The sequence below is a fragment of the Capricornis sumatraensis genome, chromosome 9 (genome assembly GCF_032405125.1).
Source record: "Capricornis sumatraensis isolate serow.1 chromosome 9, serow.2, whole genome shotgun sequence".
Taxonomy (NCBI): domain Eukaryota; kingdom Metazoa; phylum Chordata; class Mammalia; order Artiodactyla; family Bovidae; genus Capricornis; species Capricornis sumatraensis.
In genome coordinates, this window is record NC_091077.1 from 82,652,187 (window position 1) to 82,680,032 (window position 27,846).

Genomic DNA, 27,846 nt, shown 5'->3' on the forward strand with positions numbered 1-27,846 from the left:
CATTCTCTGATGCAGGTTGTCAGGGAGCCCCTGCTCCACCCACTTGATCAGAGACCTAATATGCTTCCTTCTTTGACACAAGATTGCCCAGCAAGTGGATGAGGAAAGAGAATGAGAATGGAAAATCCCAAGAGACTTGATAGAGACCAGGCACATGGCTTCTACTCATGTTTCATTGATCAGAATGTCAGGAGGCTGAGAACTGTGGTTTTGTGTTGGTTCCAGGTAGAAGAGGAGAGTTGTGTATATACATGCATCAGCCTTCTGTGCTACAAAAACTGTAACTGATTTTAACACTATCTTTATGTGTTAGGGCATATAGTCTTCAACTAATTTAGGAGATAATCCGGGGACCAAGGGGAGAAAGTTTCATTGTAAAATAGCTTGAAGGATCTGCTATGCTCACCTGTCCTCTGACCACCTTCCTTTGTTATGTTCTCTTACTTCCTCGTGGGATCAGCTGAAGAACTGGCTTTTGACTTTAAATTGGTTTGTTCTTGGGTCTTCCCTGGTGGTCCAGTGGTTGAGAATCTGTCTTCCAATGCAGGAGATGTGGGTTCAATCTCAGGTCAGGGAACTAAGATCCCACATGCCAGGGGGCTTTTGTGGGCTCCAGAGCCCGTGCTCTGCAGCTAGAGAAGCCTGAACGCAGCAGGGAAGACCCAGCACAGCCAGGAAAAAACAAAAACAAAAACTGATTTGTGCTTCGAGCCTGTGTTACCCTCTTAAATTCTGCCAATGAAATGTCCCACCATAGATTTCTCCACTAGTAAGATACTCATGATTATACTTGAGACTGTGTTTATTTGCCTCCCCAACATTGTCTTAGAGTGAATTGCTAACTACACAAGTATTTTTTATTTTGATTTTATTAAAAATAAAATATGACTGATGTCTTGAAAGGTATGCTTTATCACTAACTTTGTTTTATAAAGTTAGTGATAAAACGTATAAAAAAGACATGACAATATAAGATATTGTGAAGTCATAATTTTTAATATTTCTGCTGAGTGACATCGGCTATATCCAGACCCTCAGACAAATTCTCTAAAATTAAGAAATCACAAATATATTAGGAGAACAAAATGACTCATAATGGGTGGATCACTCCATTTAGCATTTCTTTTTATATTTGCTTTGGAAAGTATCTACCTTGCTTTAATGATGAAAGAACTTTGCTGGTCTCCAATGGCTACAGGGGGAAGTAGAGGCTAAGAGCTAAGGCTCTGGTGACAGACCTCTTGAGTTTTATTACCTTGTGTTTTGGGACAAGTCACTAAACCTTTCTGTGCCTCAGTCTCCTCAACTATAAAACTGAGGTAAGAATAAGTACTCATCCCGTAGGGTTGATGTAAGAATTAAATAAATTCAGTTATAGCAATCTAATGGGGTGGCTACTATTATTTTATATCGACATGTGAAAACACTTAGAGTAGTGCTTGACCCATACTAAGTAATCAATCAATATTGGCCACAGTCACCATCATCATCATTATTATTACTACCCCTCCCAATCAAGAAATAATTTTTGCATTTTATGGTAAAAGCTTTATTTTTATTATGAGATAGTTGAAATCCAAAGTATTAGACTGTGGTCCAGAAGAAATGCTACAGGGAGAATTACTTGTTAATATACACAATAGTCAAAAGCCAGTCAGCTTGAGCCCTTATTTTCAACCATAATTTATTCATTCATTTATTTATTCAATTAATACTTACAGAATGCCTACAATGTGTCAATATTGTAGTTCCACCACTTACCAGCTGTGTGCACTGAAGCCACTCTTTACCTCTCTGAGCTTGATTTTCTCCATCTGAAAACTGGAATAATATCAACTTTTATCTCTACTGTGGAGAGTAAATTAACTAAGAATTAAGTAAGTTAAGTGAAGCACTGGCATAGTGCCTGGCCTATGATAAGCACTCAATAAATTATTATTTTTGCAAAAATAAATATGAAAAGGTCTTTGTCTTGGGATATAGTTTTCTTCATACAGTTTTTCAGACTGTAAATCATGATTCATTGGTAGTACGTGGTAAAATCAATTTTTAACATAATATCAGCTTTAAAAACCAAAATTTAAAACAGGTAGACCAGGTTACAGTACAATAGTATACTCGCAAGGAAGAGATTAAAATAGAACAGTACAAATGACAGTGTATTACATGTACTGAAACATTAAATTTACCTATGAAATGCCTACATGTATATGGATATTGACATGTGTAAAACATCTTGCTTACTATGGGTTGCAACAAACTGGAGTTAAGATTGCCGGGAGAAATATCAATAACCTTAGATATGCAGATGACACCACCCTTATGGCAGAAAGTGAAGAAGAATTAAAGAGCCTCTTGATGAAAGTGAAAGAGGAAAGTGAAAAAGTTGGATTAAAGCTCAACATTCAGCAAACGAAGATCATGGCATCTGGTTCCATCACTTCATGGCAAATAGATGGGGAAACAGTGGCTGACTTTATTTCTCTGGGCTCCAAAATCACTGCAGATGGTGATTGCAGCCATGAAATTAAAAGATGCTTACTTCTTAGAAGAAAATTATGACCAACCTAGACAGCATATTAAAAAGCAGAGACATTACTTTGCCAACAAAGGTCCATCTAGTCAAGGCTATAGTTTTTCCAGTAGCCGTGTATGGATGTGAGAGTTGGACTATAAAGAAAGCTGAGCGCCGAAGAATTGGTGCTTTTGAACTGTAGTGTTGGAGAAGACTCTTGAGAGTCTCTTGAACTGCAAGGAGATCCAACCAGTCCATTCTAAAGGAGATCAGTCCTGAATATTCATTGGAAGGACTGATATTGAAGCTGAAACTCCAATACTTGGCCACCTGATGTGAAGAGCTGAATCATTTGAAAAGACCCTGATGCTGGGAAAGATTGAAGAAGAGAGGCGAAGGGGATGGCAGAGGATGAGATGGTTGGATGGCATCACCAACTCAATGGACATGAGTTTGAGTAAACTCCAGGAGTTGGTGGTGGACAGGGAGACCTGGTGTGCTGCAGTCCTTGGGGTCGCAATGAGGTGGACACAACTGAGTGACTGAACTGAACTGAATTGATGGGTTGCAGGCAAGAAAGTTTGAAAGCTTTTTAACAATACATGACAGTACTGTTGGCACCTTTAATTGCCCAGAAGTCAAAAGATTGTGTTTGTTATGAAGCTAGTTTGCAGAAATATCTTTACCAGCATGTGGCAGAAATTGCACATATAGAATTCTTAAATCAGTCAATACTAAGGTCTCTTGGTTTGGTGGAAAAGATTAAAACCATTATCTAAAGATGAAAAATCAAGATTACTGATAAACTGCATTTTTTTTGGCACCACTTCTGCCCACTGTCATTCTGTAAAATAAAAAAGTCATTTCTCGTGGAGATAAGTCATATGGATGTATGGTATACTTGAAACATTCTGAGTTAAACCTGCCTCCTCAGAGGCGAGGGGGAATCTGGCCGTCCTCTGTCATCCCTTTTTGTGTGTTTAACCACGGAGACTACAGGGAAGAGAGCTGTCATCCATCACCTGAAAAACTAGGCGAATAATTGCCATCTTCTTAGGAGAGTCCTTTGCCCTAAAAGCCTTCAATTCCAGATCTTCCATCTTTAGAGTTTCTTGGGCACAGAGGCCTCCTGTCTCTTTTTCCAAATTAAGGACACTCAGCAGAGCTGCCACACTGGGCACTAATGAATTATCTGAGACTAATCTACACCGTAATGAGAACTGGAATCTGCCACTCACTCTCCCAGGAGGTAACAATTCACACGCAGTTACATCACCCTATTAAAATAACTTATTAGCTGCATTGTTGTCCCCTACTGTTCATTAAGAAGGTGCAACCAAAGAGACATGTATTTGAACAAATGATGACATTTAATTTGAACTGTTCTCCATTTTGTGTTTATGCCTGAGTGCACACATGCTGTAAGTAAATGTAAGCGTTTTATACAGATCATCGTACATTAAGGAAGCAGCAACAGAATTATGACTTTTCACCACTTAGATGAGAACCTGCATCCTATTCAAAATGTGTACTTCATTCTCTGTATTTTTGTCTCCCAGGAAACATTTATGTTTTTGTAAGAGGCTTTTGTTATAGGCATAATATATTATACCATCAAACCATTGATAAATGATTCTGAGAGCTAAATTGTGGCATAAACATGAGTTGGCACAATTTTTATCACAAATGCGCCAAATTATGTAAATGTTTCTTTGCTGTTTATTTTTGTCGGTGTAATATCTCAGTAAGAGCATAGGCTTTTGTCCTTCCATGGAAGTTACTTAGGTCCTGGCTCTTCCTTTTAGTGGTTGTGTACTCTTAGAGGAAATTATTTAGTTTTTAATCCTAATTTACTTCATCTGTAGAATGAGAGTAAAATAATATCTATCTCATACCTGAGGTCATTAAGAGGATTAAATGTATTTAAACACTGCTTGGCTCGAGAGTGCTTGGCTTGAATAATATCTATGATTATCATTATACAGTCTTCCTCCTCTGAAGAAAAAGATCAGAGATTTTTTTTTTTTTTGGTATTTTTAAGTCATGTTTTTTATTTCTCTTTTGATGCAGTTGTCTGTAAACTGCAACTCTAGAGTGTAGCTCAAAAAGTACTGAAAAGTAACATCAATGCTTTAGTAAGCTTTGTGGCCCAGTTGCCCTGCTGGTCCATCCTCAACATCTTTCTCTGAAGAAGAGCATTTCTTCCATGCAGTGTTATGTCTCTGCCAGTTGTTAGCTGTGTGGTTCTGAGCATACTTCTTTAACTCTCCAAGTTTCATGTTCTTCTTCTTTGGGAACGAGTTAACACCTTCATTGTGCCGTTAGGAAGATCAAATCAAATTGAATAAACTTTGTAAAACATCCATCACTGTGTCTAGCAGGTATAAGTATTCAATAACCTGTAAATGTCATGATTATTGTAGCTCATAATGCAACTGACTCATCTGTAAGAACAGCCCTCAGTAAATTTCTAATATTTACACAGATGCAGGCTCTACCCTGTCCACCCTTGCTAGTCTCTCTCATGTTGTCAAAACCCAGCACTCCCAGGAGTTTTCCTGGAGGTTCACTGGTTATAGAACAGCGCTTTACAAACTGAACCATATCATACTTAAATAGAATCTGTAATTTTGACCTCATTCACATCAACCTTATAGCAAACTATATGAAGCAGCCTATGTTAATATCCTAGTTGTTTTATTATTAGATCATTAATTGGACTAAGTACTATTTCAAGAACATTTAAATTAATATTTGCATTCATTTTTAGATGTGGACAACATAAACCACTCACAGACTTTCAAAACTATTTGAATTAAAAGGATATTCCAAAAATAACAATCACATAACCACAATTATTCTGTAACATAATAAGCTGAAGAAGAGATTTGAATAATTTTGTATTTTTTAGAGTCAAGCTAAATGTATGAACAACTGGCCATTACAATTGCACCCAAATGCTGTTTAAAACAAACCAGATTCTTTCTTGCACATTGGGACTTGGCATGAGTATGTCTTGGGAGTTTTATGGCAACATGATGTATACAAAATGAGGTGTTGAGTTTCCATTATTTTGCATGAAATGTCTTTCCAGATTCGCATTTCCCACAAATCTTATCATAGTTTTCTAAAATGCAGTATGGTTTCAGTTCAGTTCAGTTCAGTCGCACAGTCATGTCTGACCCTTTGCGACCCCATGAATCGTAGCACACCAGGTCTCCCTGTCCATCATGAACTCCCGGAGTTCACAGAAACTCACATCCATCAAGTTGGTGATGCCATCCAGCCATCTCATCCTCTGTCGTCCCCTTCTCCTCTTGCCCCCAATCCCTCCCAGCATCAGAGTCTTTTCCAATGAGTCAACTATTTGCATGAGGTGGCTAAAGTACTGGAATTTCAGCTTTAGCATCATTCCTTCCAAAGAACACCCAGGACTGATCTCTTTTAGGATGGACTTGGATCTCCTTGCAGTCCAAGGGACTCTCAAGAGTCTTCTCCAACACCACAGTTAAAAAGTTCTTCAGCACTCAGCTTTCTTATCAGTCCAACTCTCGCATCCATACATGACTACTGGAAAAACCATTAGCCTTGACTAGATGGACCTTTGTTGGCAAAGTAATGTCTCTGCTTTCTAATATGCTATCTAGGTTGGTCATAACTTTCCTTCCAAGGAGTAAGCATCTTTTAATTTCATGGCTGCAGTCACCATCTGCAGTGTTTTGGAGCCCCCCAAAATAAAGTCTGACACTGCTTCCACTGTTTCCCCATCTATTTGCCATGAAGTGATGGGACCAGATGCCATGATCTTCATTTTCTGAATGTTGAGCTTTAAGCCAACTTTTTCCCTCTCCTCTTTCACTTTCATCAAGAGGCTTTTTAGTTCCTCTTCACTTTCTTCACTTTCAAGTTTGCAGTATGGTTTGGTTAAAAACAAATTCTTAACAGTCCTGAAAATACATATAAAAAGTTATGTCCACTCTTATTTTTCTTGTCTAGACTGAAATATCCACAGTAGATGGTTCACTACCTTAAAGCAGAAGAAAAGTAATAATAATAATAATATGATCAGTTCAGTTCAATCACAGTCATGTCCGACTGTTTGCAACCCCATAGACTACAGTAGGCCAGGCTTCCCTGTCCATCATGAACTCCCAGAGTTTGCTCAAACTGATGTCCATCAAGTTGGTGATGCCATCGAGTAATATGATAATAATAGCAAATACTTCTTTTTCAACATTCTGCCATATTCTAAATCCTTTATACATATCAAGTCATTTAATCTTCATATCAACCCTATGAGGTAGGTACTATTTTTTACTCCTTTTTACATTGCAGGAAAATGAGCCACAGAGAAGTAAAGTAACTTGCTGAAGCTCATACAGATAGAAATTGGAAGAACCAGGACTCAATCATTTAAGTTTTTACCCTAAAATATCATCTGGCTAAAATTGTTACATGGTCAAAACTTACTTATCGATATGAAATTTAGGGCATATCAGTAGGTGATAAATATGTCTGTCCTGGGATACAGTTCAGTTCAGTTCAGTTCAGTTCAGTTAAGTCACTCAGTTGTGTCTGACTCTTTGCGACCCCATGGACTGCAGCATGCCAAGCCTCCCTGTCCATCACCAACTCACGGAGTTTATTCAAACTCATGTCCATTGAGTCAGTGATGCCATCCAACCATCTCATCCTCTGCCGTCACCTTCTCCTCTCGCCTTCAGTCTTTCTCAGCATCAGGGTCTTTTCAATTAAGTCAGTTCTTTGCATCAGGTGGCCAAAGTCTTGGAGTTTCAGCTTCAACATCAGTCCTTCCAATGAACATTCAGGACTGATTTCGTTTAGGATGGACTGGTTGGATCTCCTTGCAGTCCAAGAGACTCTCCAGAGTGTTCTCCAACACCATAGTGAAAAGGCATCAATTCTACAGTGTTCGGCTTTCTTTATAGTCCAACTTTCACATCCACACATGACTACTGGAAAAACCATAGCCTTGACAAGACGGACCTTTGTTGGCAAAGTAATGTCTCTGCTTTTGAATATGCTGTCTAGGTTGGTCATAACTTTCCTTCCAAGGAGTAAGCATCTTTTAACCTCATGGCTGCAATCACCATCTGCCGTGTTTTGGAGCCCCCCAAAATAAAGTCTGACACTGCTTCCACTGTTTCCCCATCTATTTCCCATGAAGTGATGGGACTGGATGCCATGATCTTCATTTTCTGAATGTTGAGCTTTAAGCCAACTTTTTCACTTTCCTCTTTTACTTTCATCAAGAGGCTCTTTAATTCTTCACTTTCTGCCATAAGGGTGGTGTCATCTGCATATCTGAGGTTATTGATATTTCTCCCAGCAATCTTCATTCCAGCTTGTGCTTCATCCAGCCTAGAATATTGCAGGATGTACTCTGCATATAAGTTAAATTAGCAGGGTGACAATATACAGCCTTGAGGTACTCCTTTTCCTATTTCTGAAATAGATCCATCCTATTTCTGTCCTTTATTGAGCCCATCTTTCCATGAAATGTTCCCTTAGTAGCTCTAATATTCTTGAAGACCTCTCTAGTCTTTCCCATTCTATTGCTTTCCTCTATTTCTCTGCACTGATCACTGAGGAAGGCTTTCTTATCTCTCCTTGCTGTTCTTTGGAACTCTGCATTCAAATGGGTATATCTTTCCTTTTCTCCTTTGCTTTCTGCTTCTCTTCTTTTCACAGCTATTTGTAAGGCCTACTCAGACAGTCATTTTGCTTTTTTGCCTTTCTTTTTCTTGAGGATGGTCTTGCTCCCTGTCTCCTGTACAATGTCACAAACCTCTGACCATAGTTCATCAGGCACTCTTTCTATCAGATCTAGTCCCTTAAATCTATTTCTCACTTTCACTGTATAATCATTAGGAATTTGATTAGGTCATACTTGAATGGTCTAGTGGTCTTCCCTACTTTCTTCAATTTGTCTGAATTTGGCAATAAAGAGCTCATGATCTGAGCTCTCGGTCTGGGATACAGTGCTCATATATAATTCCTAACTAGGAAGAAAAATCCCTTCTTTCCTATGACTTGGTTTCTCTCAAACTAAGCTAAGATTTCTTTCCTGTTTTCCTGATCTGGGCTAATTTGTATGACTAGTTCAGATAAACCAACCAAAGATAATTTTAAAAATCACATTATAAATCCCTAACTCAAAATTGCATGGGTTATTGGTATTTGAAAGCAACATGGTGACTGTATCAAGCTAATTAAAAACCAATATAGTTCACTTAGAAAAACCTGGTTATAGAGATAATGTGGCTGACCCTCTAACACACAGCATCCATGTGGTTTGGGAGCTGACCCTAATTCTAGAGGCAGGAGCTGATTTGACTAAGCCAATTATAATAATCCTATCTTCCTTGCCAGTATTTCTTGAGGAACCAGTGCTTAAGCCTATTAGAATATGGCATTCCCTGGCTGCCATTTGACTCTAGAATCTGTGGCCCAAGTTGGTCCAGTCAGATTCCATGGAGGGACTTATGGTTAAGAGGAGCAACCTTTACTCTCACTGAAGAAAGATGTGAAATGAAGTTAACACTGTGGACAACACAGGAGAAGGAGAAACCACCTGTATGTTTCATGACATTGTTACAGTTGCTGAGTCAACCAACCCTGAAGGCCACACTACCTTGAAAGAAGAAATACACTTTTATCACAGTTTAAGCTGTCTTAAGTCTGGCTTTCTGTTCATTTTTGCAGCTCAGGCACAGTTAGGAAAAAGATATTCACCCCTTACCGCTTGCCCTATTGGCTTGGTTTTAAACGGGCAGTTAGGATCTGTGCGTTGTGAATCACTGATTCGGTTCAAACGTAAAAACCGACCCAGATTCATGTCTATAATTATTAATCACATAACGTAATACATGCTGATGTAGCAATTTAGTTATCTCTAAGTACATTCACAACAGCTTAAGGAACAAGTAGATTGTTACCTGCATTTTTTTTAGGTGAATAAGTAGAAATCCAGAGTGGTTACATAACTTTCTTCACACTACACTGTTACTTGTTGAAAATTTCTTACTTGAATTCAGGTCTTTCAAATCCAGTTTCTGGCGGGAAGATGAGGTTGCATGAAGAACTCCACCTTGTATCATTTGGAAGCAATTTCTGTTCATAGGATAGACCTTACCTACCTCTTTGAACATTATATGCTAACACTCCCCACCCCCCACCCCTCACCGCTATTGTATCCTGTGGAAAATTGCCAGAATCATCATATGTGTAACATTCTGTAACACTATGTAAGTTGAAGTAGGAATATCTATTTTAGCACAGCTGACACATTTCTTAAGTCTCTTCATAGTCACATAAAAATTATGTGTGTGTATGCATGAAAACATATATAAATATATACGGATATAGTATATCTGAAGCATGTATAATTTAGCTTTTAACTTCTTTGTCTCACAGCTCTCCCGGTCTTGGGTTCAGTAACTTAAAGCATTCTAATGCCTCTCTAAATGGAAAATATTTGTGATTCATTCTAGGGCTGCATACTGAATTAGGTTTGAATAACACCAAAAATAAAGATGATTATCACACATGTGAGTGAAACAACCCACTGTCAATCACAGATGACACGCTGTCTGTAGAGCTCTGCTTATTGCTTCTAAAAGCCTGAAGTTCTTCAGAAAGTGCTACCATGGATTCTCTTGATTCTTATAAAATAATGGTCTGGAAAAGTAAAACCTCAAATAACCAAACATCTTTCCTTTGCCTCTCCCATCCAGCACTTTCTCCTGAGTGTTTCTTTTAAAGCCAAGATAACTTGCATTTGTTGCAGTCTGGAGCTTTAGCATGAAATTAATTTTTTACCATAGCCAACAACTGGCATTCAAGGCCAAGTGTGGCATGCAAATTGTCCAGAGATGCTGTAAACCTAGAGCTCAACCATAAGGCTGGGGAAATGCAGGACTTGGGAAGCAGGGCAAATTCAGACTTTGACCAGTCATACTAACAAGGACTTCACTTCAAGGAGCTCGATAAGAGGCATGGTAAGGCTGGCCAGAGCATGTTAGGCTGAATACAAATTCCACTGGCTATTCACAGCTAATATCTATTCCATGGATAGTAAGTACTCCATGGATAATAAGCATTCCATGGTTACAGTATGTAGGCTTGCCTAAATTTGTTTATCCAAAGAACCTATTGTGTGTGTGGGAGAGTGGGCTGTAGCATCTTAGTAGACTAGGGCTCTGTAAAACACACCTGGAGAAGTGTAAAACACACCATATCAGAGGGCTCCATTCAAAATAGGTTAATTATATGAAAATGAAGAAGATACAATAGAGAAAACTTATTTCTTTTAATCTATTTTTATCTGGAAGTTTTACTTTGAATCTTTTCATTGAAATAATAACATTTTGTATCACATTAACACTGCTGCTGCTGCTAAGTCACTTCAGTCGTGTCTGACTCTGTGTGAGCCCATAGACGGCAGCCCACCAGGCTGCCCCGTCCCTGGGATTCTCCAGGCAAGAACACTGGAGTGGGTTGCCAGTTCCTTCTCCAATGCATGAAAGTGAAAAGTGAAAGTGAAGTCGCTTAGTCGTGTCCGACCCTCAGCGACCCCATGGACTGTAGCCTTCCAGGCTCCTCCGTCCATGGGATTTTCCAGGCAAGAGCACTGGAGTGGGGTGCCATTGCCTTCTCCGCACATTAGCACTCCTTTTTTCTAAATAAATTCCTCTCCATTTCTTCTTTTTGCTCTCAAGGAACCTCGGAGAGGATAGTTAGGACAACTATATTTTTTTTACCCCTGGAGGAATACTGGAGGCAACCCACGCCAGTATTCTTGCCTGAAAAATCCCATGGACAGAGGAACCTGTCCGGCTACAGTCCAAAGTCACGAAGTGTCGGACACAACGGAGCATGCACACACAGATTCTCTTTTATGGTTGGAAAAAACGATGCAGAGAGAAGGAAATGCCTTTTACACCAGTCTGGGCGAGGTAAGAGCATTGGGAGACCACGACTAAATTTGGCTTGCAGCTTACTTTTGTGCAGTCTGGAACTAAGAATTTTTTTAAATGTTTGTTAAGAAAAATAAAAGTGGAATATTCGCTATCTGGCCTTTCACCCAAAAAAAGTATGCCAACCTCTGGACTAGGTTATGCTGTGGTAACAAACAACACTTAGAAAATCTCAGTGATTTTCCCAGACAAAAATGTATTTCTTGCTGACCCTGCATGTCCAACACTGGCTGTGGGGAGTCTCTGCTTCTAGATCACTCGGGAAGCGAGACTGACAGAGACTGTGCGTCGCTATGTGCTCCCATGGTTGCCGCAGCCATTGGGAGCGATATGAGTTGAACACTGGCTCTCAGAATTTCCACCTGGGCATGAAACATCCCGCTTCTGCTCACTTTGCTGGCCAAGCAAGTCTCATGGCCTTATTTCACTTCAAAGGGGCAGAGAAATCCTACCCTGTGCGTATAAAAAGGAAATCCAAAAATATTTGGTGAAAAATCACACTAATATAAGGTACACATACTTGCACACACACATATGTGTTTAGAAAACTAATTCAAGAGTCTATGTCCTATGAAGCTTGATTCATTGATTCTCTCTCTATATACACACATAAACATATGTATATGTAGATAGATGTGTACCTATCTCTATAATATAGAAATCTATGAAGGAATGTCTATTTTATATAATTCTTCTCCTAGGTATAATTCCATTCATATCAGTATGTAATAATTATCTCTTTATATAGGTAGATCTATATATCTATCTGTTAACAGATATTAACATTAGAAGGAAACCTATAGTTGATTGGTGGCTCAGCTGGTAAAGAATCCACCTGCAATGTGGGAGACCTAGGTTCGATCCCTGGGTTAGGAAGATCCCCTGGAGAAGGGAACGGCTACCCACTCCAGTATTCTGGCCTGGAGAATTCTATGAACTCTATAGTCCATGGGGTTGCAAAGAGTCGGACATGACTGAGCGACTTGCACTTTTTCAGTTTATAGTTGGTCCTAAGGAAACTCTTTTATTGTATAGACAAAGACAGGTGAGGTTAACAGTGACAGATTCAAAGTGCAAGATTCTTATAAATTTTAGGTTCTGGATGATCTCTCTGGATAATCTCTACTTCTTACTGTATAGTAAACTTCTTCTTTTCTAAGTGAAAGCTGTATATCATTTTGAAATCATGCTAGGTAGATTTTTATATGGCCTCATGTTGGAATTAGTTGCTCTATGTGAGAAAGAAGTCTGCATGCCCTGCCCCAATACACACAGCAAAGAACAATCTTTTTGGTTTCTAAGTCACTGTGAGTTGAGTGTCCTTACTCCTTGCCTGCCTGCACTAGGTTGAACTGTGCTCTGAAACAATTCCACACTTGACAGCACAACGTCCACACCCTTCCTGGCTTAGTGGCAAAGCAAACACATTTCAGATGATAAAGAAGCGATGGAACCATTTTTTTTCCTTTTCACATATACATCCTTCTTTCAATCAGAGATCATCGGTGGGTTTGTCTGCTTCCATCTTCAACCCTTTAGGAGATGCCAAATGAGAGAAACCTCAATTGTGAGGTTTCTTAACCATACACTAGGCCATTCCATTCATGTATGCTTTGTCCCCAGAGAACTATTTAATACTGCCAAAATGGCAGGTTTTACAAATAACCAATTCCTGCTGAGGGAGAAAACCCCTGAAAGGTAAAATTTCTTTTCAGGAGAATAAGTCACAATATTTAGAGAAAGAAGATTTTGGGGAAAAGCCACCAGTGGAAGAGTCCAAGCAGGTCTTCCATCTGTGTTTGGGGAATGGTTAACAGCAATGTGTGGGAAGTCAAACAAAAATGGAGAGCAGAGATTTTCTTTGCTTTTTTCTAAAGGATGTTTGTTTAAGGAAAGTATGTGTGGGGGCAGGAAGGGGAAGAGCCATGGCCCCGGTGAAAGCCAAGAGACTTGGTGAAATGCATTCCAGCAGTAGTTCAGAGGACTTCTGGTGATGAAGACAGTGAATAAACTAAACAGGCAATTTTCGTTAAAAAAAAAAAAAAAAATTTGCCCAGCCATAGAAAGACAGTGCAACTGTAAGTTTTCTGCTGAATAATTAATCCATCAGTGATGGGTCCACTCATGAATATCACTGATATCCATCTCAGTTGGCTTCTCTGGGTTTTTCCTTTTTTTTTTCTCTGAAACTCTCCATATTTCCATTGAGTTTCTTCTGGAATTAACCTGTACCTCTGAGAAATATGATTAAACTGCTTTAAAAAGCCCCTGGTTTCCATCTTGAAAGAGAAAATATAAATGCAAAGAGAGTGCCATAGCTCCTAGCTCTTATTTCTAAGGCATCTGGATGTCAGCAATTTGGAGAATAAAGTGAGGACGCATTTTATCAGACATTAGAAAAGTGATGCAGAAATCCCAGAGAAAATGGCAACTTTTTCTACAAACATCCAGCCATAAAGGCTATATTTTGGTTAAAGATTATGTCCACTGTGATGATGAGTTGGAAGAATCATTTTATATGACTTTATTGGCTCATGAATATAAACAACTTAAAAATATTGTAAACTCTTACTTTCAAAGGAACCAGTAATAATTTTATTATTTGTCTTCAAAGAGAAACAAGCTTAAGATTCTCAGCTTTTCTCTGTGAAATTACAGGGTATCTGATTCTCTGTGAAGTTATGATAATGATAAAGAAACTTATATAAAAATCTTATCCCCACATATTTAAACCTCTCTTATTGATGTACATTCAAGTTAATATATGCAAGTAAAAGCATATCTCATATTTGGACTGAAATCAGACTTATTTCAAAGAAAATATTTAAATATGCAATGTATCATTCAATTTCAGAAAATAGAAACTCTTCAAGTATATGTCTTACAGGCTTTATATGTTAGTGGATCATACTTAATCACTGAAGAGTTAATATTCTATGATACTGTAATTAAAAATAAATAGATCAAAGTCACCTTGTTCTCAAATGTGCCACATGAGGCAAACAGTTCATTTCTATAAAAATAAATTTCTAATTTTGAAGCATTAATTGAGCCTCCCATCAAGAATTCTGTGGTGTTTGTTCATTTATCTAAGATACTTTTTTTTCAGACTCATGAATATTTATGAACCACTGGGTTCAATTAAGTATTATAAGAAGTGAGAGGTAGTGTCTTCCAGATGTAAAGGGTGCTTTTAATTCTATTGCTCCTCCAGATACTCACTGGCATCTTGTCATGCTTGAATGAGCCATTCAAAATAGAGCTGCCATCTAATCGAAGTACCTGAAGTGCAAAGACGAGAGGAGAATTTAATGAAGCATAAATTGTCTGTTCAGTTGGAGATACAGACTCCTTTACCATAGAGCAATTAAATAAAACATAATGGAGGCTTCTATTAATCAACCCCAGCCACCTTCTGTTTTGCAGACACGAAACCTACAGGATTAATTAATGTCTTAATTGTGAAGTGTGATGCAGGGACAGTAAATGTATTCTCTGTGTGCATGTGTGTGTGTGTGTGTGTTAATAATCGAGAGTCTACCATAACAAGCGCACCATTCTGGTGAGGGATATTGGGGAGGATAGTGGGAGGAGGTTGTGCATGTAGGTTAAGGGAATATAAAGGGATTCTTTGTACATTTCACTCAATTTTGTTGTGAACCTAAAACTGCTCTAAAAAAATAAAGTCAATTTTAAAATGGGAAGAAGAAAGAATCTACCATTTGGTGGAGGATACTAAGTTGATCACAATGGTTCCACTAGCTATAGAAAACAGTAGCCAGGTATCAACGAATTGGCTTATGTTTTTTTTTTACAAAAAGTCATTATTTAGCTCTTCCGGCTCAGGCTGTGAAAAGTGCAGGCATTGGAATTTGGAGGAATGGGAACTAGAGTGGCTCAATGGAAGAAAATCCCAGCTATTTGGGGGATAGTGAACTTTCTTTTGACTGTGAACTGTATTGAATTTCTTAATCTGGGTGTGCCCATAACGGGTGACTATGCATGAAAGTCAGAAGCTTAGTCATTAAGAGAAGGGAAAGCTGGGGGCTGTGGGAGGAGGGGTCACCCTTAAGGTCACTCCCTTCCCATTCATACTTCTACAGGAGCCAAGCAGCTCAAGACGTGGAACTAGCAGAGAGACCAACCAAGTTCAGGAAATGAGAACAGCAACCAAGAGATCTAAAAATCCAACAAATAACCCACTATTCATTCAACAATTCCTTTTGTTAGGAATGATTTCTTTAGCACCTATTGTTGTTATTGTTTAGTCAGTTTATTGTTTATTGTTTATTGTTTATTGTTCAGTAAGTGGTGTCCGACTCTTTTGCAACCCCATGGATTGTAGCCCACCAGGCTCCTGTGTCCTTGGGTTTTCCCAGGCAAGAGCATTGGCGTGGGTTGCCATTTCTTTCTCCAGAGGATCTTTCCGATCCAGGGATTGAACCCACGTCTCCTGCATTGGCAGGTGGATTCTTTACCACTGAGCCACCAGGGAAGCCCCTTTAGTGTCTATACATACATGTAAACATTTGGAGATGCTAGTCAGTAGGTATATATCAATGAACAAGACTGGCATGTTTCCTGTCTTTTGGCCGTTGATAATATAGTGGTGAATCAGTATCAGGAGGCTGTATCACCTGCCACTTTTCCTTGTACTATCACAGAACTCCGGGATCCAATTCAGGATCATCACTGGATTTAGTCATTATATCTCTTGAGACATCTTTCATCTAGAATAGTACTTCAGTCTTCCTTTTTATTTTCTTGACCTTGAATCTTTGAAAAAAATATAGGTGTTTTATGTTGTAGAATGTCTCTTTATTGTGGTTGTCTCATGTTTCCTTACGATTAGAATCTTGTTTTTCTTCCGTGGCTGTGTAGATCGGTCCTCAGCCTAAGACTCAAGGCGAACCTTCTGCAGAGCCAGAGCTTCTTCTCAGTGCACTTCCTTCCTCTGATAACTCTGTCGCATGAATTCTAATTTCCTTGACTTTCCTCAACTCTAATTTCTGTCTCTTCAACTCAGTGAAATCAGTGTGCTTTGTACATTGCACACTGTACTGTGCTATAACCTGTAAACTACCTCCAGGCAGTAAGCTCTCCATTTCCTTGCCCTTCTCTGGGATAATGGTCTCGTGAATCCATTGTCCATTGCCCAGTGTCTTAAAATTATTGTTTCACATGTTTGGTCACATTTTCTGATTATTTAAAGTGAAAGGATTTATTTGGTCCTTGTATCCTATCATGCCCAGAAGCAGAGGTCAATTATTGTCTTCTGACAATTGAACGCATGTGTGTGTGTATGTGTGTGTACGCTCAGTCGTATCCAACTCTTTGTGATCCCCTGGACTGCAGCCAACCAGGCTTCTCTGTCCATGGGATTTTCCAGGCAAGAATACTGGAGTGAGTTGCCACTTCCTTCTACAAGGGAGCTTTCTAACCCAGGGATTGAACCCCCCTCGCTTGCGCTTCCTGCACTGGCAGGTGGATTCTTTACCACTGCGCCACCTCGGAACTAGAGCGTAAAAATTTATTGCATTGACAGGTGCTAAAAGCAAAGAGTGACTATAGTTTCCTTCTTCGAGTATACTTGGCCGGAACCTAGTGCTTGGTTCTGATCAGCCCCTCAGAGCCATGCCTCCACGTCACCACTACATTCTCTGCCCAAATTTCTCCAAGGGCCCACCCCTCCCAGATTAGACAGTAGTCACCTCTTCTCAGTTACCTGCTCTTGTGACCACATCCTCCTTGCAGGCGCCCCCAAACCACCATCAGGACTGCAGAACCAAAAAGGTGGACACACTGGCCTCAGGGTATCAGTAAAGCCAGCCCTGGTGATGGGAGAGCAGGCTGCTCACCATGGACTATGCATAACACCTGGACAGTGTGTGAACCTTTTATTCCTGGAAATACAAAGCTCCCATTTGTTTGACTTCCTTGAGACTCATTTCAAACTGATGAAATCCATTTTTTTAAAAAATGGATGATTATGTAACAAACTTTTGTGAGACAGGGGTTCGGAAATCTTAGCATCACAGTATGTGCCTTTGACAAGCAAACCGTGGGAAACAGTGGCCGTAACAGTAAAGCCCCAGGCTGGCTTCCTGTGGCCAATGGAGATGACTGTCCACGGTGAAGAATGCAGCACATTTACACCTGTGTCAGCTTCACGCCTTCCGTCAGCTTTACAGAAGGCCCACTTCTGTTTTCTTCCCACATTGGAAGAAATTGGAAAAATTGGACTAGTCCTTTCAGTGAAGTATTTTGGTACTAAAAAGGCACTAACTTTGCAGTCCAAGGATGTTAAATTAGTAGCAGAGTTTAACAACTTTTACATAGCAGTTGATTATTGGCAGAGGAAAATTGGATCTATGTATCCTGATTTCCAGCCTGAGCTTCTTTTATGTACATTTTAAAAGTTATTTCCTAGAGTTTCATGACATTAAAACACTTTAGAGATAAATCTTAGGGGATAGGGTTTTCTCTTTAGTAATTTAAGTATATACAATTATAAACTATATTTTTTTATGTTTTAGACTTTTGTTAAATACAAGTGATTTTGGTCAAATACAACTTCTTTGTGTTTCCTTTTTGATTCTTCCAGGTTTTATTTCATTAAAATGTATAGAATTCATTCATATTTACTAGGTTCACTCATACAATGACAATTGGCTTTCTAAGAACTATTAGATGGGCAAGAAGCCTTTGAGCCTAATAATAGTTCATTCTTAGAAACAGGAAACAAAACTTTGCCAAGATTAAACAAGCCCAAACACCAAAGGTTCCAGGTCAGTTTGAAACAAGAAACCACAAATTTTGATTGGATCTAAACTTGGCAGTATAAGACTCACCAGGATTGTTTCTAGTATTATATAGAGGAGATATATACAGAGTCTAACAAAGGGAGACAGGAAGGCCAGTTTAAACTAGCAGAACATTCCGGAAAGGATTTAAAATTTGAGTCTGTTGTAGTGAACGTGTGTCTGGAGCCCCAAGTCCCACGCTCTGTCACTAACACACGGGGACTGAGTGAACAGAGGGACAGAGGCCTTTGCAGACATCACCCAACTTTTCCGAGGTGAATGAATGACAATTCAACTATACAATCTTCCACAGAAATGAGAGTTCAAAAGATGAAGTTTCAACATGAAAAATTCATTTCAGAATTCTCATTTTCTTAACTTACATGATGAAGTTAACTGGGACAACAGCTCCTTATTTGGGTACCAGGGGGCTCAGAAAAGCAAAAAGATATTTGTGAATTATTTTTGAGTCACTAAAGAGAAAGTAGAAATATACATTTAAATACTTTACCTTCAAAGTGTAACTATAGAAGAAATTATTATGTGGCTGGAAACTAGCATTTCATTGTCAGTGGATCTCAGGAAATACCTTTGAGTTTGTTAGCACTTCCCTGTGTTTCTTAAAAGGCCTCACCAATTCCAAAGCACAGAATATAGCATTTTTAAAAGCTTTTTCTTAAAACTATGAAATGTAATGCACATAAAGAAAAGTATAAAATAAAATAACAAATTATTATAAAACAAAATAACACGGTAACATCACATACGTCAAGAAATAAAACAATGTCAGCTACCCACAAACCCTTCCCAAGGTTTGGGACATATTGAGTCCCAATTTGAACGAATATTATTCATTCAAATAATCCCATAATGTTTTCAAAGGATAAAAACACTGTAATTCATATCTTCCAAAATTCATCTCCCAGATAAGAAGCATATTCAGACTTGAACAGTTCTGGTGAGTGTGAACGAACAGTAAGCCAAGATTTGTATTTGGTTTGAGTGAAACATGTCAAGTGAGGACTTTGAGATAATGAACACAGTCAGCATCCAACAGAAAATTCAAATCTGCCCTCCTGGTACTTTGCTTCATGATGAAATTATGCTGAGATCCACCTACAGCTTTTCTTTGTGGCCTGAAAGCCAGTTTCCTGTCAAAGAAAACAGGGAAATATCATAAGGTCTAGGGGCAAAATTTGTGTAGGCGTAGGTTAATATTAGCTTGATCCGGCATTCACTTTCTAATATAAAGGAAGAACTTGTCTTTCCCACAGACAATTCACTTGTTGTTTCTGCTCCCATCTTTCCCAGACCCAGTGCTTCCTCTCAATGGGAAATTGTTTCTGGCAGCATGGATGTGGCAGGCCAGACACACAGCTAGAGAGTCTTCACAAATGGATTCCAAGATAGCTTCTTTTCAAAAAGGGCCTTGTGCCTACTACACTACCTTTTCCTCACCTCCCTTTTGCCAAATCTTGTTCAGTATATTTTGAGATGAGCATACGTTTTAAAAAAAATTTTGCATACTGATTTTGTTAAACTTTTAAGAAGGACAATACCATGGCTGCGTACAATTATTAGGTGAGTAAACTCAATCTCTCTCTATATATATATAGCTTTATGAAGAAAAGGAGAAAGGAAGAAGGAAGCACGGAAATCAAGAAAGAAAGAAAGGAAAGAAGGAAGTGAGAATTGTCTTCCTGTGTTTGCTTTTCAGCAGATTCCAGGCTGCTCGTGTCTTGAAACCATTTCTTGTCCCAGCAGAAAGCATATGAGAAGCTTCCTGACTAGCACAAAATTGACTTGCATGCCAGATTCTTGACTCCTTACTGGTTACTGATCAACTTACTCCTTACTGATCAACTGTTTCCTGTCTTCCCTGTCAAGGTGTCTACCGCCTGCCCTTGCCTGACCTGTGGCTTCCCTCATGGTTGCCTCATGCAGTCTTTCTGATCTCTACTCACTTGGTGGGGTTTGCTTGTGGGGCATCTGACTCCAACATGGATCCTGCAGTTGGTCTGGTTACAGCACAGCCCTGCTGTCGACTTCTGCACAGATGTGTTCCATTTCTAACCAAACCACTCGCTCACACCTCGCCTTTGCCTTGTTTGAGTCAGTGACCAACTTCTGAACTCACCTCCTCCCCCACATACTCAGCCTCACTTTCCTCAAGTCCTGCGCTTGCCTTGTCACTTGACATATTCTGTTCAGAGCACCAGGCAGGCAGCATCACTGGCCATTGTTTCATGTACTCTGTATTGTTATTGCCATGAGATTGTTTCTTCAATTATTCTATAAGGGGCTAACTTAAGACAGGCACCATGTCTGCACCTGTAGCATCCAGCTTTATGCCTAGAACTTAACATGCTGATGTGTACATTTATTGATGAAAGCTTTTAACCTGGACTGGGATGGATTCTACTTCCGGATTTACCCCTATCTCATGTTATAATCTTAAGCAAGAGATTTGATATACTTGGTTCTCAGTGTCTTTACTTGCAAAAGAGGGATGATCATTGGGATGGTCAGCTTCAAAGTTCAATTCTGCTTCATTCAATTCGGAACCTTAATTATGAAATCTTCCATAATGATACTATTCAGTTTTCATCCTAAAAGGGGGATCTGCATTGTTCTCACCATTATTCAACACTGTTTTTCATAGAAAAGCGATTTTTTTTAAGGCAAATGATCTGTATTTACCTTTCTCATGCCCATCACAATGCTGAACAGATAGGTTCTTCAAATCCTAGGACTAATGCAAGAGATGAATCGCCACCTAGTGGACACGTCCCTAGCCTGAGCCCTTCCCACTGGAACAAGAGGAAGCTTTGTTCTCTGATGATGGATCCCACCAATAGTTTCTCCTTCCTCCACCTGACACACATCTCAACCCTGTAACTACTTTTGCTTTCTGGAAAAATAAAGAAAAATAACAGAAGCATTCATCTTGATAAGAAAAGATGTATTTGTTTTGATGATATCCGATTTAATTTTTTTACCCATTTGTGTTTCACATTTACCATGGTAGGCATTTTCGGGGAAATGATAAGGTCCAGCAAACTCAGACAGGATCTTTTTAGTCTCTTATCAATTCGGTTCAAAAACAGTCCTTGAGCATTCAAAGACGCCTTGGCTAGACACACAGAAAATGGATGCTAGAGTTCACACATCTCCCAAGCAGAACAGACTATAGACAGCCCAACCTTCCATCCAGTTCCTCACCAAAGGCTCAGAGTTTTACAGTTTTTTTTAAATTTGTTTGTTTAAAGGAAAATCATTTAGAAGCTACTTTAGGACTTTGGTTTAGTAGTTATTTCCATGTAAAGTGGAATCTTCGCCTGGATAATATTTTCCCTGAGCTTGAGGAAATCTAAGTGACCTCTACTTAGAATGAACAAAAGGATACGATTCCACTAGATTTTTTTTCTCCACCTAGGAAAAAAATAGCCATGAGTGCTGTCAGCGGAGGTTCAAAGAAGCTTCAGAGAAGGTGGTCTTGGTTAATTCACGAAATATCAAGAGAATTGCTGCAAATCTTTAACACAGCTTCTGAGGCCTCTAAGATACTTATTATTTTAGCAACAGAAATGTATTCATTTAACCAGCACTAATGATTCCTTCCTGCAGCTTCAGATTGGCCAGCTATGCATACTGTAATTGCAGCATGAGACTACATTTCCCCAGCCTTGTCCACAAACACATTTCCCCCCTTTTCATTAGTTTTTCTCTTGCTTCTAAGTGCCTCCAGCCAACTCATGACATTCTGATAATTTAATTCCTCTTTCTGACAACCAACAACCCAGTGCAAAATTTCTTTTGCTTCTCCACAGACTTTTGTTTAATTTCTCTCTCTGACATTTCTTACTCTGTCTCAAAAAGACTTTGGAAGTTCTTTGAACCTAAAAATAACTTTTCTATTGATCCTAATAGCTTTTCCAACTAAAGTTCTCCCCCACCCTTTTTCCTTACTCCCTTCCTTCCTTCCTTTCAAGATAATCATTTGAAACTGTTCTAACCAAGGTATTAATACAATCTCCCTGAGTTCTACAGACATATTCCCAGTGGCAATCCTGTAGAGCCTCAGTCTTAACTAAATCATTCGTAGGATTTTGTCAAGATTTCTAAGTCATATTCTCATACCTCACTCTTGAACAGACTTTTCAGACTTGCTCTTTTCACCTGCACTTTCTGGATGCAGGTATATAGGTCGATCCAAACAGCCAAGTAGAAAGGACTGGTTGGGAGTGGAGGGAGCAATGAAGAAATTATAAGCTTGGAGCCAGCCTTGGTCATGCTTTCACCCCCAGGCCCCCAAAGGAAAATATACCATCATACAAAAACTACTCTTGCTCTTTTGTTCCATTCATACCCTAAGCAAAATCTCTACAGAGATCAGGGACAGACTCATTTCAGAATGGATGTACTAATCAATAAGCATTCAATAAATATCTATCAGTATACATAGGCTATCTTAGATGAGTAGAAAAGAGAAATAAATATAAGTCACAGTTCTTGGATTCTCTGAGTTTACAATATTATTTGAATGTCAAAACTAATATTTAAAGATTCATGGAAAACAGATAAGCATCTATGTGATAAATCATATCTAGTTTTTTCCTATAGAAATCATGGCAGAATTAAGGCTTGTGTTGTTGACCAAACACTTGATACTAAGCCCTTCATGGAATTCACCATGAGTGCCACGGTAAGTATAAATAGTATACCTGTACGGTATAAATGTTTCTATGAAGTGTATCAGAACCTCAAGCAGTGAAACATGGTCTATTCTGTCAGGTAGTGAACTGGCAAAAAAAAAAAAAAGAAAAGAAAAATATATATTTACATCTTAAGCCCTAGAATCTGGGAATGTGACTTTATTTAGAAAAAAAGGATCTTTGCATATGTAATTAATTTACGGATCTTAAAGTGAGATTACCCTGGATTACCATGATCGTCCTTAAATACTATGACAAGTATCCTTGTAAGAGATAGAAGAGAAGACACAGAGCCAGAAGAAAAGATTATGTGAACAGAAGCAGATATTCAGATCTTACAGTCACAAATCAAGAGAGCCCTGATACCACCAGAAACTAGAAAAGGCAAGGAAGGTCCATCCCTTGAGCCTTCAGAGATAGAGCTGCCCTACTCGATTGCAGACTTGTAGTTTATAATTCTGAGAAAATAAACTCCTATTGTTTTAAGCCACTAAGTTGGTGGTAATTTGTCTTGAAAGCCCAAGATATTAATACACATGGTAACCAATTACATAAAATCTTCTGATGATCTTACTTTCAGTTCAGTTCAGTTCAGTTCATTTCAGTCGCTCAGTCGTGTCTGACTCTTTGCGACCCCATGAATCGCAGCACGCCAGGCCTCCCTGTCCATCACCAACTCCTGGAGTTCACTCAGACTCACATCCATTGAGTCAGTGATGCCATCCAGCCATCTCATCCTCTGTTGTCCCCTTCTCCTCCTGCCCCCAATCCCTCCCAGCATCAGGGTCTTTTCCAGTGAGTCAACTCTTCACACAAGGTGGACAAAGTACTGGAGCTTCAGCTTTAGCATCATTCCTTCCAAAGAAATCCCAGGGCTGATCTCCTTCAGAATGGACTGGTTGGATCTCTTTGCAGTCCAAGGGACTCTCAAGAGTCTTCTCCAACACCACAGTTCAGAAGCATCAATTCTTTGGTGCTCAGCCTTCTTCACAGTCCAACTCTCACATCCATAAATGACCACATGAAAAACCATAGCCTTGACTAGACGGACACTTACCATAATTTCTGCTTGACCTTTACAGTAATAAATCAGAAGTTAAAGGTATAGTCATATAGGATTCATGATTAGATTTTCTCTGGGAAGTGTGACAGAATCTTTGAAGAGATGTCTGGGGATGATAAAAAGAGTTACAGAAACTTATCCATGTGTATCTGCTTTGCTCTCACCTTTTTTTTTTTTTAAGTTCTGGGTAACACCCAAAGGAATTAGAGGGTAAGCTTTGGCTAATCTGTTACCCTCAAACCCAAGCATGTCTGGCTTCTTGAGGCAAATCTAATTTATAGAAAAAGTGGATTGTTTTCCTTATATGTAACACAGTTGAGAAAACCACATCACAAATCTTTAAGATATGCAAACCAATCCTTTGATCTACCACAGTATTACTTCATCATTTTGGAATCCTTAAAGCTATGCTTGGATTTGATGACCAAATCATTGTTGAAATTTGACACTGAATGTGTATAATTAAAAGCATTTGTATCCTAATCAATAAGGCTGAGTTTTATCAGATATTGTTTATAATCAATCATTGGTCATCTTAAGGGACATCTAAGATCTAATTCTGAAGTAATGGGATTGATTCCTTAACAAAAGCCAGGCATAGTAGGCACTCAGTAAATAAATATTTGTTCAATGAATGAATTTATTCAGCTAAAAAAAGAGTTTGACATCAGTTTGCCCTCTGATCAGGATGTGCATAATTAAAATAAACCCATTAAATATGAGGATACCTGTGGAAAATCAGAGACAAACCCCATCTTATTTCTTTATGTAGATGAAACAGCCATAAATCCCTGAAGAGGCTGGAAGCACGATGCTGCCTGGAGTGAGATAAGAAAGCGGGCTGGGACCGGGATAGCTGGAGGGCTCACACTCTGTCTTGAGGGAGCCGCCACTACTCAGTTACAGCCAAATGTCGCCCTGCAGAAATTTAAACCTATTTGGCCATTCGTCTTGTATTTTCAAGAGAAGCCAGAAATATAGATGAGAACACTTGCCATTTTAAAAGTTGGCAACGAATTCACTTTTTTAAAAAATGCTCTGTGGTGGCCAAACAAAACACATCTGCTGGCCAGATAGAGCTAGAGTCCTCCAGTCTCGGTCTCTCTGCTTCTCAGCATCTTTCCCGTCCTCTGCCTCCTTCAGATTTCTCTGTTTCCTTTTTCTTCCTCTCTCTTTCCGCAGCCTTTTAATCCACTGATTGTCTAGAAATTGGTACCTGGGATAAAAGTCGTACGGGGCAAAAAAGACCAGGGAACTGGATGGGTTCTCTACGTCACAACAAGGCTTACCTTGTGTTAAGTCAGAAAACAGATCAGGAAGTGAGTAAATGGGCTTTGGATGTAATAAATGCTGGGGTTTGGTCCATAGTCTAATAAATATTTAATCACTGGAAAATTGTTGCTTTGGTTGTTAGTTTCTTCATCAGTAAAGTGGGGATTGTTGTTGTTTAGTCACTAAGTTTTGTCTAACTCTTTGCAAACCCATGGACACGTCTGTTCATGGGATTTCCCAGGCAAGCATACGGGAATGGGTTCCATTTTCTCCAAAAATTGCACTCATATCAACTGTACCGTTATTGTGAAACCAAATGAGACAATATGTTTGTCTGTTTTAATGCTTCTAGGGCTTCCCAGGTGGTGACAGTGGTAAAGAACCTGCCTGCCCATACAGGAGACATAAGAGACACAGCTTCGATCCCTGGGTCGAGAAGATCCCCTGGAGAAGGGCATGGCAACCCACTCCAGTATTCTTGCCTAGAGAATCCCATGGACAGAGGAGCCTGGGGGGCTACAGTCTATAGGGTCAGAAAGAGTCAGACACGACTGAAGCGATTTAGTAGACATGCAGGGAGGAGCTTGCTTTTATTTATTTACGACTGTGTTGAGTCTCCATTACTGCATATGGGCTTTCTCTAGTTGCATCAAGTGGGGGCTGCTCTTCCTTGCAGTGCGTGGGCTTCCCATCGTGGTGGCTTCTCTGGTTGTGGAGCACAGGCTCTAGAGCATGGGATCAGTAGTTGTGGCACGTGGGCTTAGTTGCCCTGTGGCATGTGGACTGCTCCTGGAGCGGGGATCAAACCCCTGTCCCCTGAATTGGCAGGCAGACTCTGACCACCAGGGAAGTCCAAGATAATAGCTTTAAATGAACCTCATCAGTGTAAAGGGCCATACAGTTATTAACCGTACAATAGTTACTAATAATGAGGGACGTATTTGTGTGCTGCATGTTTGGTATCATATGATAGTTATATTCAAAGAGCACCAGAAATGAGAGTAGCCAGAAGTCAGACAGTCATAAATCAAACCTGTAAGAATTCTTGTAGTGAATTCTACAAGACTGTACATAATTCAGTGCTAAATTATGTGGTAGAGACTAAAAGTGCTATAAAATTTCAAAGAAGATTGATGGCAACTATAGTAATAAGAGAAAGAGTCTTGGAGGGAGACTTACACTAGACTTCAAAGGCTGCAAAAGGTACTCATAATATTACTGGGTTGTTTCAGATATCAAAACAAATTTCACTTTAGAATCACACTTTTATGAATACATCCTGTGTAGAACACCAAACATTTAGTTGTTGGTTTCCCAGACCTCATTCATTCATCCATCCATCCATCCATTCATTTATTCAGCTGATACTTATTGACATTCGTATGTGCCAGGTACTTTGATAGGTGCTAGGAAGACAGGAAACGGCAATTTACTCCAGTCCTCTTGCCTGGAAAACTCCACGGACAGAAGAGCCTGGTGAGCGAGGTCCATGGGGCTGCACCGAGTAGGACATACTGAACGACTGAGTACACACACACACAGGCACACACGGTCTATGCCCTCAGAGAGCTTACCATCAAGAAATTAAGTTTGGGGGCTTCCCTATTGATCCAGTGGTTGAGAAACCACCTGCCAATGCAGGCAACACAGATTTGATTCTTGCTGCAGGAAGATCCCACATGCCGCGGGGCAACTAAGCCCTTGTACCTCAACTACTGCCCGCCACCCCCCAGGCCGTAGAGCCCATGCTCTGCAACAGAAGAAGCCACCACAATGAGAAGCCCACACACCACGAGAAAGCGTAGCCCCCACTCACTGCAACTGGAGACAGCCCTTTTGCAGCAGCGAAGACAGTGCAGCCAAAAATAAATGAATACATGTCTTTAAAGAGAAAATTTAAGTTTGGAAAATACTAGGCTAATCAAGATAAAAACTTTCTGAGTGAGGTTACTGTTTGTATGTAGAGAAGGAAATGGCAACCCACTCCAGTACTCTTGCCTGGAAAATCCCATGGACGGAGGAACCTGGTGGGCTGCAGTCCATGGGGTCGCAGAGTCGGACATGACTGAGCGACTTCACTTTCACTTTTCACTTTCACTGTTTGTATGTGTATGTGTATATATGTATGTTTACAACGGAAGGATTTTAAGATTTTTAGTATCCTTAAGTCTGAAAATATATAGAAAATGGTATATTAAGAGTTATTTTCCAGATCAGCAATTGGACCCAATATTTAGACGCCTGAAACATTGTCTAGAGGTTGAAGAAAAATATGGTGCATATTATTTGAAAACATAATATTAGACTCTTCGAACATAAATTGGTCTTCTGTTTCCTATGTATATAATAATAGCCAACTTGTAGATTACAGAAATATTTGAAGGTATCTGGGAACTCACCTAGTTTCACTGATTAATAGGCCTTGTACAGATGTATGAACACTGTGATCAACAAAATATGAAATCATCTAATATTGTTC